Source organism: Podarcis liolepis, assembly GCF_965112155.1.
Source record: "Podarcis liolepis genome assembly, chromosome: 5".
In the NCBI taxonomy this organism is placed as follows: domain Eukaryota; kingdom Metazoa; phylum Chordata; class Lepidosauria; order Squamata; family Lacertidae; genus Podarcis; species Podarcis liolepis.
This window is the reverse complement of record NC_139556.1, coordinates 61,869,639-61,879,893: the sequence shown is the minus strand read 5'-3', so window position 1 is coordinate 61,879,893 and position 10,255 is coordinate 61,869,639. Positions and strand designations below refer to the sequence as shown.

Below are 10,255 nucleotides of genomic sequence, written 5' to 3'. Positions count from 1 at the left end.
CAGTCTTCTAGAAAATGTTAGAAATGTACAATATGATGAGTTAAGTGAGATGAGCTCTTTCGTAAGGCACAGCCTTTTAAAGGCTTTGGGATAAGCAGCAGTTGCACATGCCCAAGCCTGCCTAGGCCCCCGAAGATGATCTCTCCTTGCATTTTGGAGGATCTTGCTTTCTCTGGAGTTACAGACCAAGAAGCTGCTTCTTAAACCGAGCTGTGTTGGGAGAAGAAGCCCATGCTTTGATTCATTACTGTGGCTCTTTCTTTAGCTCATTCAGCAGTTGTAAAAAAATAAATAAAGCTGATTTCATTCCTATACAAAGGACGGTGTATCTGTTGAGTACTGAGGATAATAACAGCACAGCCCAAACCCAAGATGTGTTGGGATGACAGTTTGGATTTGGTCGGTCTTGTTTCCCACCCCCTCACCCCCACCCCACCCCTCTGAGCCAGGGCTCAGCTGGGGCTATGCTGGTAGAAGTCTCTCACCCCGACCAAGTTGTAGATACAGCAGTGTAAATCCCCCTCACTCTGGCTCAGTCAATGCTCAGCCAGCAGAAATTAAGATGGCTCCTAGTAGCTTTATTTGCTTTATGTTGGCTCCTGGTAATTAAAAAATCAGACCAAATTTGCATACTAATAATCCTTATCCATTTTGTTCCTAAACTAATGTTACTGGTCATGTAAATTATTTAGTAAATTCCTATACCACCCTTCAACCAAGGATCACAGGGCAGTTTACAATATAAAAACACAAAAATACATAACATAGTAACAAACAAAAACAGTACCCCACACCACAGTTTAAAAGGTCATATATGGTTTAATTAGCCAAAGGCCTGGGAGAAGAGGAATGTTTCTGCCTGGCGTCCAAAGATATGTAAGGAAGGTACCAGACGAGACTCCCTGAGGAGAGCATTTCACAAGCTGGGAGCCACCACAGAAATGGCTTTTGAGGTTTACAGGTTGGAAAATGGGGTTAATATTCTTCCTTCAACATTTGGCTCAGCTTTATGCCACTTCTAATTCTTCCTTCTGGTACTTCTAGCTCACCTACTTTGGCCATTAGTGAAAAAGCACAGGAACAGCAAGGCCAGGAAAGGCAAACCAGGGTGTCTCCAAGCATATCAGTTCATTGATGGATAAGGAAATATCACTTTCTGCAGAGCAGGCAACTGGGTAGCAAATTCCTCAGTACCAGAATCCATTGGCACTGCTGTGCTATCTTTTAAAATCCACATGGCACAACTGCATCTTCTACTGAGTTATCTTTGCTGTGGCCCCCGATGCATCTTCCATGCTGAGCTTGGAGAGAACATAAGCCCAGATTCAAAAAAGTTCAGGACTTTGGCAGAGTGCAAGGTGTGGACTAAGACAGGCAAACTCAAACAGGCAAACTGAGTGAAAACAAGTATAAATATAGAATCCCCTTTTAGCCTTTCAGCCCTAACCTATCTCACAGGGCGGTTGTGGTGATTAAATGGGGAGGGGGAAGAATAACGAAGGCCTCCTTGAGTTCCTTGGAGGAAAAGGTGAAATATAAATGCAATAAATAAAAAATAAGCATACATCCAATATCCTTTCCAGAAGAGGATAAACCTGCATCCCACCCACCCTCAAACCACATCCCAGAGAAAGGGGAAAAGAAAAAAGAAAGAAAGCCAAGTTGGGGTGAGGGGGGCGGAGAGAGACTTTGTTTAAGGAAGAGAGTCTCCCAGCCGTTCACTTAAAGGATGAAGCAGCAGATATGTTTCATCAACCCTCTCAGTTCCTCGTTTGACTGATTCTTTGCTCACCTTGGACTGTGCAAACTGGAAAATGCAATAAGAAGCTTGTAGGGGAAAATGCATGTCAGACTGAATCCGATTTATTTGTGGCGGCTGGGAATGTCCTTATTTTTAAGGGTTTATTTTTAGAAATTTTTGAATAGGGCTTAGGGCAGGGAGCTTTTAAGGGTGGTTGCAATAACATTAGTGACGGTGGGCAGAGCTGATGTGTAAAAGCTGTCCTCAAAATCCAATTACAGGAGTGCGAAAAGGTCACGTTGTCGTTGAGTCAAAGCAGGGTAGGAAATGCCTGCACCAGGGAGCCGCTGCTGGCTGATTTTATATGGAATATTTCATGCCAGTTGTATATGCAAGCTCCATGCAGCCTCCCAGTTACAGACTGTTAAAAGCCCGTTAAGACTATTCCTCTTCTGAAAGAGGGTTGCTCGTAAATCACATCTGAGCAGCTTGTTAGATCACAGCTCTCCAGTGTCTGAGGCTCAGTTCCCATAAGGCACACTACAATACGCGAGGACCCAGCTGCCTGCTGCTCACTCAGCATTCACCGGCCTCGACCAAGTGGTTGAAGTTAGGAGGCCTATGAGAAATGGTTGGTGTGAGTTGAGTGACAGCAGCCAACTAAGGGCTCTGTGCTTTCAACAGCTGCATAGCACTCAACTGAGTCAGCTTCCCCCATTGATACATCTCTCTTGCCTGGCAAGGCAGCATTCACAGAATTTATGCCGTTCATTCAGTCGTACAGGAACCCGGTGGTGGTGGGTGGGCTAATAGGTACACAGCAGCAGCCTTAGGGGGAGCAAGGGGAACCCTGGAATTTGCGTGGAAGGGGTAAACTGAACTAGGCTGATTTTGGCACCAGTTTGTTGAAACCACTGGAAGAACAGTGTCTGCATGTGTCAGAATGGGGGGCAGGGAAGGATGGGAATTTCAGCCAATAAAAATGTAAATGACCTGGTGAGTGTTTTATTGTTCAATAAAATGCACAGCTTAGTTTGCTGTGTGTACAGTAGTTGGTGGGTTCTCTGCCAGGGGCTGCTTCAGAGACTCCGCCTTTCTCTTCTCTTGAAGAAGTTGGAGACGGCTGGAGAGTATTTTCTGCCTCCATGGTCCTTCTGCCCATCATTCTTTCTCACGAGGCAACTATAGTCCTGATTCCTCTAGCTGGCGCTTCCAGACATCCTGTCTATTGAGCATCCATCTTGATTTGTTTGCAGGAAGGGTAGATGATGTTGGCTATTTAAAGAGGATTCACTCTGATTTGTTTGCAAGGAGCTAAAATGATGTTGCTGCTATGCGTTTTCCAGTCCATTTTCCCATCACTTTCCTTATTACAAGACATCCCATCTTTCGGTGAAGCATGTTTGTTGCACAAGACCCCCAATTGGCTTTAATTGTGCAACCTGGATTTGATGGTATGTGGTTGAATCCCAGCTGAAAATAGCACAGGTAAGTGTGAAGGGAAGGGCCGTTGAAGCAGCAGCAACATAATACACAGCCTATGGTTGGCTCCAGATACTTAAGAGGGGCATATGAAAAGTCTACGGACAAATCAGGCTTGTAAGTGGCTGTTTTGGCCCATTATTTATTTATCTAAACAGGCTCACACAATCACATACACAAAACCAGATGTAAAAACAATGAGACAATGAAACACAATAAAAATAATCATAAAAATAAAATCAACAGCAGGAAGAAGGAAAGAAAGAATGCTAAGCAAGACAAAAGAATGCAGCAGACAAAAAGAAAAATTTCCTGAACAACAACAAAAATGTTTTGACATAATGCTGGAAGGCCAGATGTGAAAAAAGGCCAGAGGCAATGGCTGGAAAAGTCCCTGTCCTGTGTACCCACTTGCCTAAATTGTCAGGGTGCAGGAGATCTAGAGAAGGACCTCAGGTGACTACCAAGAGTGTTGCCACATTCAGAATAGTGAAAGAAGATGGTCCCTATGATTGGGAAAGGGCTGTAGCTCAGTGGCATATTTATTTCCGGGGGATATCTGGGCTAGTTTCTTGCAGCAAAAACAACAAGGAGGCCACCTCTCAATCAACACTATTTTCTGAAAGGGATTCTGTTGCATACTGGAAATTTAAGTTTATACAACTGGAGGGTTCTGTTGCTCTACAGCAGCCTTCACCAACCTGGTGTCCTCCAGATGGCATTGGACTACAACTCCCATCAGCCCCAGCCAGCACAAGAAAGGTGAACATGTCCAGCCATCCTCACTAGGGAGCATGATGGGGAAGGCTTCACCTGCAGAATGTCATGCAGCTGTAAAACGCACAGGAGCCCTACCAGAAACAAGGAGGCAACCCTTCTGTTCTGTGTACATCCACCCGCTCAAGTCATGTACGAGCATGACTTGGAGTAACGGCTGTATTTTGAACACTGAGAAAACAGTGCAGAGAGAAGCTACTATTAATATCTTTTTTTAAGAGTGGGAGATCCTAGTCATGGTTTGGCTCTCAGGCTGTGAAGCTCGAAAGCCCGAGGAACTGTTTGTCATGCCAAAGAGAAGGTAGCTAAATTTAATTTGCAGTATAAACAGACCAACATTACGTGCCACTTCCTGGGAATCGTTTCGGATACATTGTGGATGTGAAGGATCCCCGCAGACAATATAAAGGACAAAGGTAAGAGGAAATACGTGTTTCTGAGAAACTTGCAGCTCACTGTTCTCTGTTTTCATCACCTTCTGAATAACTGCATATAATATTTAGGCTTTCCTGCCATACAAAGTACCGTAGTTTTCAGTGGTGAAGAAGACACCAGTAGCTTTCCATGTCACTTTAAATGTCTTGGTTACAAGAGCAAACTCCCATATAGTAGACACTTTGTTCAGTGGCCCTTGGACAGATGTAGTCAACATGGTACCCTCCAGCTGCTGTGAACTAGAACTCCCATTACCCTGCCCATTGGCCATGCTGGATGGGGCTGACAAGAGCTGTAATCTAGGAACATCTGTGGGACCCCACATTGGCTATCGCTGCCCTAGAATATCAGCAACAAACATTTTTGCTCACAACCAACTTCTTGGAACAAAACATGGTACAGAGTTATGGCCTTTCTCTTTTTAAAGTGGCTTTGCTCTTAGTTATGCCATTAACTTCTTATCCCATTCTGCTTTATTTCTCTCATTTTTTCCTACTGCATCCCCACTTTGTTTCTCCTTGAGCTCAGTTTCCTAACATTGTTACATCTCACCTCTCCATGAGCTCAAGGTGCTTCTGTAACTAGTCAGTAGTCTCTCTCCCCCCACCCATCCACCCTGCTTTATGCCATGGCAATTTAAAATCTTGTATTTTTCAGAAGTCAGAAACCTGCACTACAAGGACAAATCCTTGTGTGAAAGTCACTGGCTGTTTGGTTGTGTACACCAGTGGTTCCCAATTAGGGGTTCGGGGACCTCTGGGGGTCTGCAGAACGCACCCATCCCTTGCCTCCCCCCAACTAGTTTTTGTCATTTCTGCATGGTAATATCACAAACTTTATGGTCTGTTTTAGCGCTGTGCAATTTTTCAATATATTGGCCAAAATTGGTTTTGAAATCACACAATGATAACGATTTTGACCAGGCAACATGCAGCGATATATTGCTCCTCGTATGAGAGAGAGCAGGGCAGCCAATTTCAAGGCATCGTTGATATCGCAGAATTATCTCAGCTGATAACGCTTCTGATCTGAGCTGTCTTCCCTCACACTGAGGGAAAACAGGGCAGCCGATTGTAAAGCGCTCCCTTCCCCTCATGATGAGGGAGAACATGGCAGCTGATCGCCCTCACTTTAAGGCACCATGGCACTACCTTCCCCTGGCATGGAGGTGGAGCAGCTTTTCAAAGTCCACAGGAAAGCAGCAGCAGCCACTGTGGATCTGCACCTTCACCAGCTGCCACCAGAGCAGTAGCTAGGTGATCTTGCGCCCCTGGCAGAACTGTCCAGATTGCGCCCCCCCCCCAGCCACTGACAAATTAGCTCTTCTTTCCACCTCTCTTCCAACCCCCAACCCCCATTCAATCCACCCTTCATTAAAAACCTTTTCTTATGAGGCAATAATCAATATTTTTATTTATAGACATACTTCTGGACATATTTTAAAGCCGATTTTGCACACACCCCTCGCCTGTGCCCCTGGCAGGGGCCCACCTCACCACCCCCTAGCTACGGCCCTGACTGCCAGCACTGGCTGCCCCTCTCACTCAATGCATGTGATGGAGGTGATTCCACTTCCTCTTCTCCTCGCACCCATCCGATCTCTGCGGCTGCTCCTTCCCTCATCCCCACACCTGATATCCAATTTCAGGCATCGTGATATATCAGAATACCATGTTTAGCTGCTGATACATCACAGTGTTGAAAACCAGGTATCACTCAGTCCTAGTCTGTTTTTTAGTACAGTGGTATCTCGGGTTACATACGCTTCAGGTTACAGACTCCTCTAACCCAGAAATAGTACCTCGATTCAGAACTTTGCTTCAGGATGAGAACAGAAATCGCATGGCAGCAGCAGGAGGCCCCATTAGCTAAAGTGGCACCTCAGGTTAAGAACAGTTTCAGGTTAAGAACGGACCTCTGGAATGAATTACAGTAAGTACTTAACCCAAGGTACCACTGTATTCCTAAATCCGTTGCTTATTAGGGGCCACCCCACATTTTGTTGAAAACATTGCTTTGCAGAGGTAACTCCCATAAAGTTATCAAAATTTTCAAAAGTCCAGGAGGTCTGTGGCTTGGCTTTTGAAAAATAGGGGGTCCTCAGAAATCAGCTAATTGGGAACATAGCATGGCACCCCTGTACGAAAGGAAACAAACATGGTTTCACCCACGAATGCACTTTGCCCAAATCCTGCTGACAGAATGGAAATCAGCCACCGTGTCCTTGCACCAACCTTTGGGTGACCTTCCAGGGACATTCTAGAAGCCATTGGAAAGAATTTCTCATTGTATTATCTAGGAGTTTCCAAGGAATTAGTCAGCAGGCTGGAATCGGGCTGCTCCCCCCCCCCATCTCTGGAGCTGGACCGATCCAAGAGAAATGTTGCCAGGGTGACAGCAAGATGTGATGGATGGGTGGAGAGTGGCTGTGGAGTGGCAGGGCTGCTGGTCAGTTACCCAGGCCTGTGTTTATAAGAAGGAAGAGGCTGTTTCCTGCAGCGAACATAATGCAGCTCTAAAAATGGCAAGGGGAAATACATCATGTGAGGGGAGGGCTGCTGGGGAGCTGAGGACCAGAGCGAGTCTGCAGGTCAAGGTGCCTCTGACAGGCCTTTTTAATAGGCTGTTTGCGTGAGAGTTTGCTGCTGTTTCTCTGGAGCCTGATGGCAGCTGAAGGGACAGCCAGGATTCGGGAAGGGCCTGCTCTAAATTACCTCTTTCCAGGGCGTGCTGATTTATTTAGAAAATAAATAACCAATACTCTCTATTGTTTAATGGCTGTCAATGACAATCCCTCCCTGGTGCAGCGGTCTTCTGTCGAACAGGGAGCGCCGGTCTCTGAGTCCTGGTATCGTGGACAGAGTTCATCTGTCAAGGAAACTGCAAGATGAATTTTGCTCCCAATGGAACAGTGCGCTGCCATACCCTTATCCTCCCCTGCCTTTGCTTTGGCTGAGTCAGCCCTGGAGGCAGGGAGTCCAATCCATCAGCCCAAACAGAGGAAACAGGGTCCTCAGTTCCTTTATCACCCTGTGCACCTTATAGTGCAGCTGCACATTAAATGGGTTTCCCACAACATGCTGTAATTATGAAAGGGCCATGCATTCATATGGACTTTATCTGAGACCACAAAGCCATTTCCCCTTAAATTTGATATTTTCCCCTGCAAAAGCACTCCAGGAGTTGGTGCTGGTAGAAATGAGGGCCAGTCTCAGCTACAACAGCTAAATACCATTTTACAATGCCAGGACAGATTGCAGCACTACTCCATCCCTTTTCACAGAATAATAGACCGCATGGTAGGCATGGCACATGGTGATGGAGATGCAGCTGTCCCAGGAGATGGGCTATGAGTTGTATTTCCCATTCTTGTGTCAAGATGATTAAGTAAAACCAAATCTCACTCTGCTTTTCTAACAAAGCCTCAAGGTGGCTTCCATGAACAGCTCACAACAATTCATATAATGCAATAATTCCTTCTGTTGCAAATTAATACTGCCCACCCTTTGCTTTTCTGCTCTGATGCTCAATGTTTCTTCTTTGTGTGTTTCTTTTTTCCTCTGCAATTCTACTGCAAGCTACATTTTGTTGCTGTTTGAGAACCTTTAGAAAGTTGAGATGTCTGCCAGTTAAGATGGAAAGTTCTCTTAGGGTGTCTATGTCTTGGGAAGAAAAGACAACAAGTTGTAGCTCCAGCACTGGGGTGAGGACCCTTTTTCAAACTGAGGGCCACATTCTCATTGCGGCAGCCTTCCAGGGCCCATGTGTGGCAAAAATGAGCAAAGTAACTAATGCAAATTTTACCTTTGTAAAGTAGGTCAGTTTCTTCACACACCCCTCTCTACTCTGCCTCAAGGAAGAAGAAGAAGATGAAGAAGAAGAGTTTGGATTTGATATCCCACTTTATCACTACCCTAAGGAGTCTCAAAGCAGCTAACATTCTCCTTTCCCTTCCTCTCCCACAACAAACACTCTGTGAGGTGAGTGAGGCTGAGAGACTTCAAAGAAGTGTGACTGGCCCAGGGTCACGCAGCAGCTGCATGTGGAGGAGTGGAGACGCAAACCCAGTTCCCCAGATTACTAGTCTATCACTCTTAACCACTACACCACACACAAGAGGCATCATCAGAGTTCAAGGGGACATTTTAGACAGGCAAAAAGTAGGGCTGGTGAGGGATGATGCCTGGATAGAGGTGATGTGTCTCAGGTGGAGTTTGAGTCTCAAGAGCCAGATAGAAAGGTGTGGAGGGTCACATCTGGCCCCCAGGATTGAAGTTCCTCACCTCTGTTCAGGTACAATGAGCAGAACCAGCTCAGTTCTTTTCTTTCTCCAGCCACTGGGATCTGGCAGGTGAGTAGAATGAAATTCTGCTGGGCATCTGGAATGATGAGCACTCATGGTAGCTGCTCAATGTTAGAGTTGTTCAGTGAAATCCCTGATCTGGAATTCTTTCCACTGCAAGAATGCGCTTCCAAGCTTTACTGCAAAACAGTCTTAAATACTATTTACAATATGATACATGTTACGAAATAACAAAGCAATGAGGTTGTCCTTTATGAGGTTCAGTAAATTTTCCTCTTTCTGGTCCCAGAGCGAAATCCTAAGCTTGTTCATCATTGTGGAACATCTCTGCAACCCGCTGCTTCTACCTGCCATCTCCAAGCAGCCACACACACAGTTTCTCAAGCTTCAGCTTCCTGTTGTGAGCGCACTGCAGCTCCTGTCTCCGGAGATGAGTCATCAGGTAGCTTATCTCACTCTAATGGGAAAATGCTTTCTCTGATGCATTTGCCAGAGTGGAACCTTTTTGCCTAAGGCAGGCATGGCCAAACTTGGCCCTCCAGATGTTTTGGGATGACAACTCCCATCATCCCTAGCTAACAGGACCAGTGGTCAGGGATGATGGGAACTGTAGTCCCAAAACATCTGGAGGGGGTGGAGCCAGACGGCGACGGGGCTGGCGCGCACCCAGCACAGGGGTGGGCAGCAGCGATGGCACCCCACCGGGGTTGTGCTGTCGGGGGCGGTACGCTCCCCCCGCACTCCTCTTCCTCCACCAGTGGCCATGCCTGGCCTAAGGTAAACCTCCACTACAGCATTTTAAATACAATGCATTCAAACACAGCATTTTATGTAGATTAAACGTATAACTTTAATACTCAAGACTCTGGTGAATGGCAGTCAGAATGATTTCCTCCCTCCATACAGCCCTGTCAGTTTAAGAATGAATATTTATGGGCCTGCCCTTTGTTTTACTTCACTATATATCTTCACAGAGACTAACAGAACTGGCAGTTCCTGGACCCAGAGTCTGATTTGGCAATCTCAGATTTACAGACCTTCTCTTTAGAGGCCAACCTTCTGTGATTCACTCACTGAATTCAGTTTCATTCTACTAAATATGTATCTGCCTAATAGCCCAGTTCTGTGCATGTTTACATCACAATCCAACTGAGTTCAGTCAGGGATGGGGAACTTGTGGTCCACCTATTGTTGTTGAACTCCAGCTCCCATCAGCTCCAGATGGCATGGTCAATGGTTAGGGGTGATGGGGATTGTATTCCAACAGCATATGGAGAAGCTCCTTACCTCTGCTATTCCCTAACCTGCCTTCTGGCTCATTTTGAATTTCCCTGCGCCTGCCAATGTCTTTCTGCATAATGATAAATGATTATACTATCTCAGCTGAGTAGGATAAGAGCATAACAGTTGCATCTCTGACACTTGCATGCATTTGTGGTTAGGGATGTCAGAGAATTCCGATGAAAAGAGGGGTGGAAATTGCTGGTGTTCACTTCTTTGTCCCATGTCCGGAATGG

At 45.9% G+C, this 10,255-nt stretch overlaps 2 long non-coding RNA genes across 2 annotated transcripts; both read right to left on the bottom strand.

Annotated features, from left to right (window-relative positions):
- Positions 1–2,724: 2,724 nt before the first annotated feature.
- Positions 2,725–4,393, bottom strand: LOC310707626. Its single transcript, XR_014526624.1, has 2 exons — positions 4,334–4,393; positions 2,725–3,214 (listed from the first exon to the last, which is right to left on the bottom strand). It is a non-coding gene; the product is annotated as an uncharacterized lncRNA (long non-coding RNA).
- A 3,392-nt stretch (positions 4,394–7,785) lies between these two features.
- LOC310707576 lies at positions 7,786–8,930 on the bottom strand. The gene is made up of 3 exons (XR_014526596.1): positions 8,538–8,930; positions 8,240–8,285; positions 7,786–8,097 (listed from the first exon to the last, which is right to left on the bottom strand). It is a non-coding gene; the product is annotated as an uncharacterized lncRNA (long non-coding RNA).
- Positions 8,931–10,255: the final 1,325 nt, after the last annotated feature.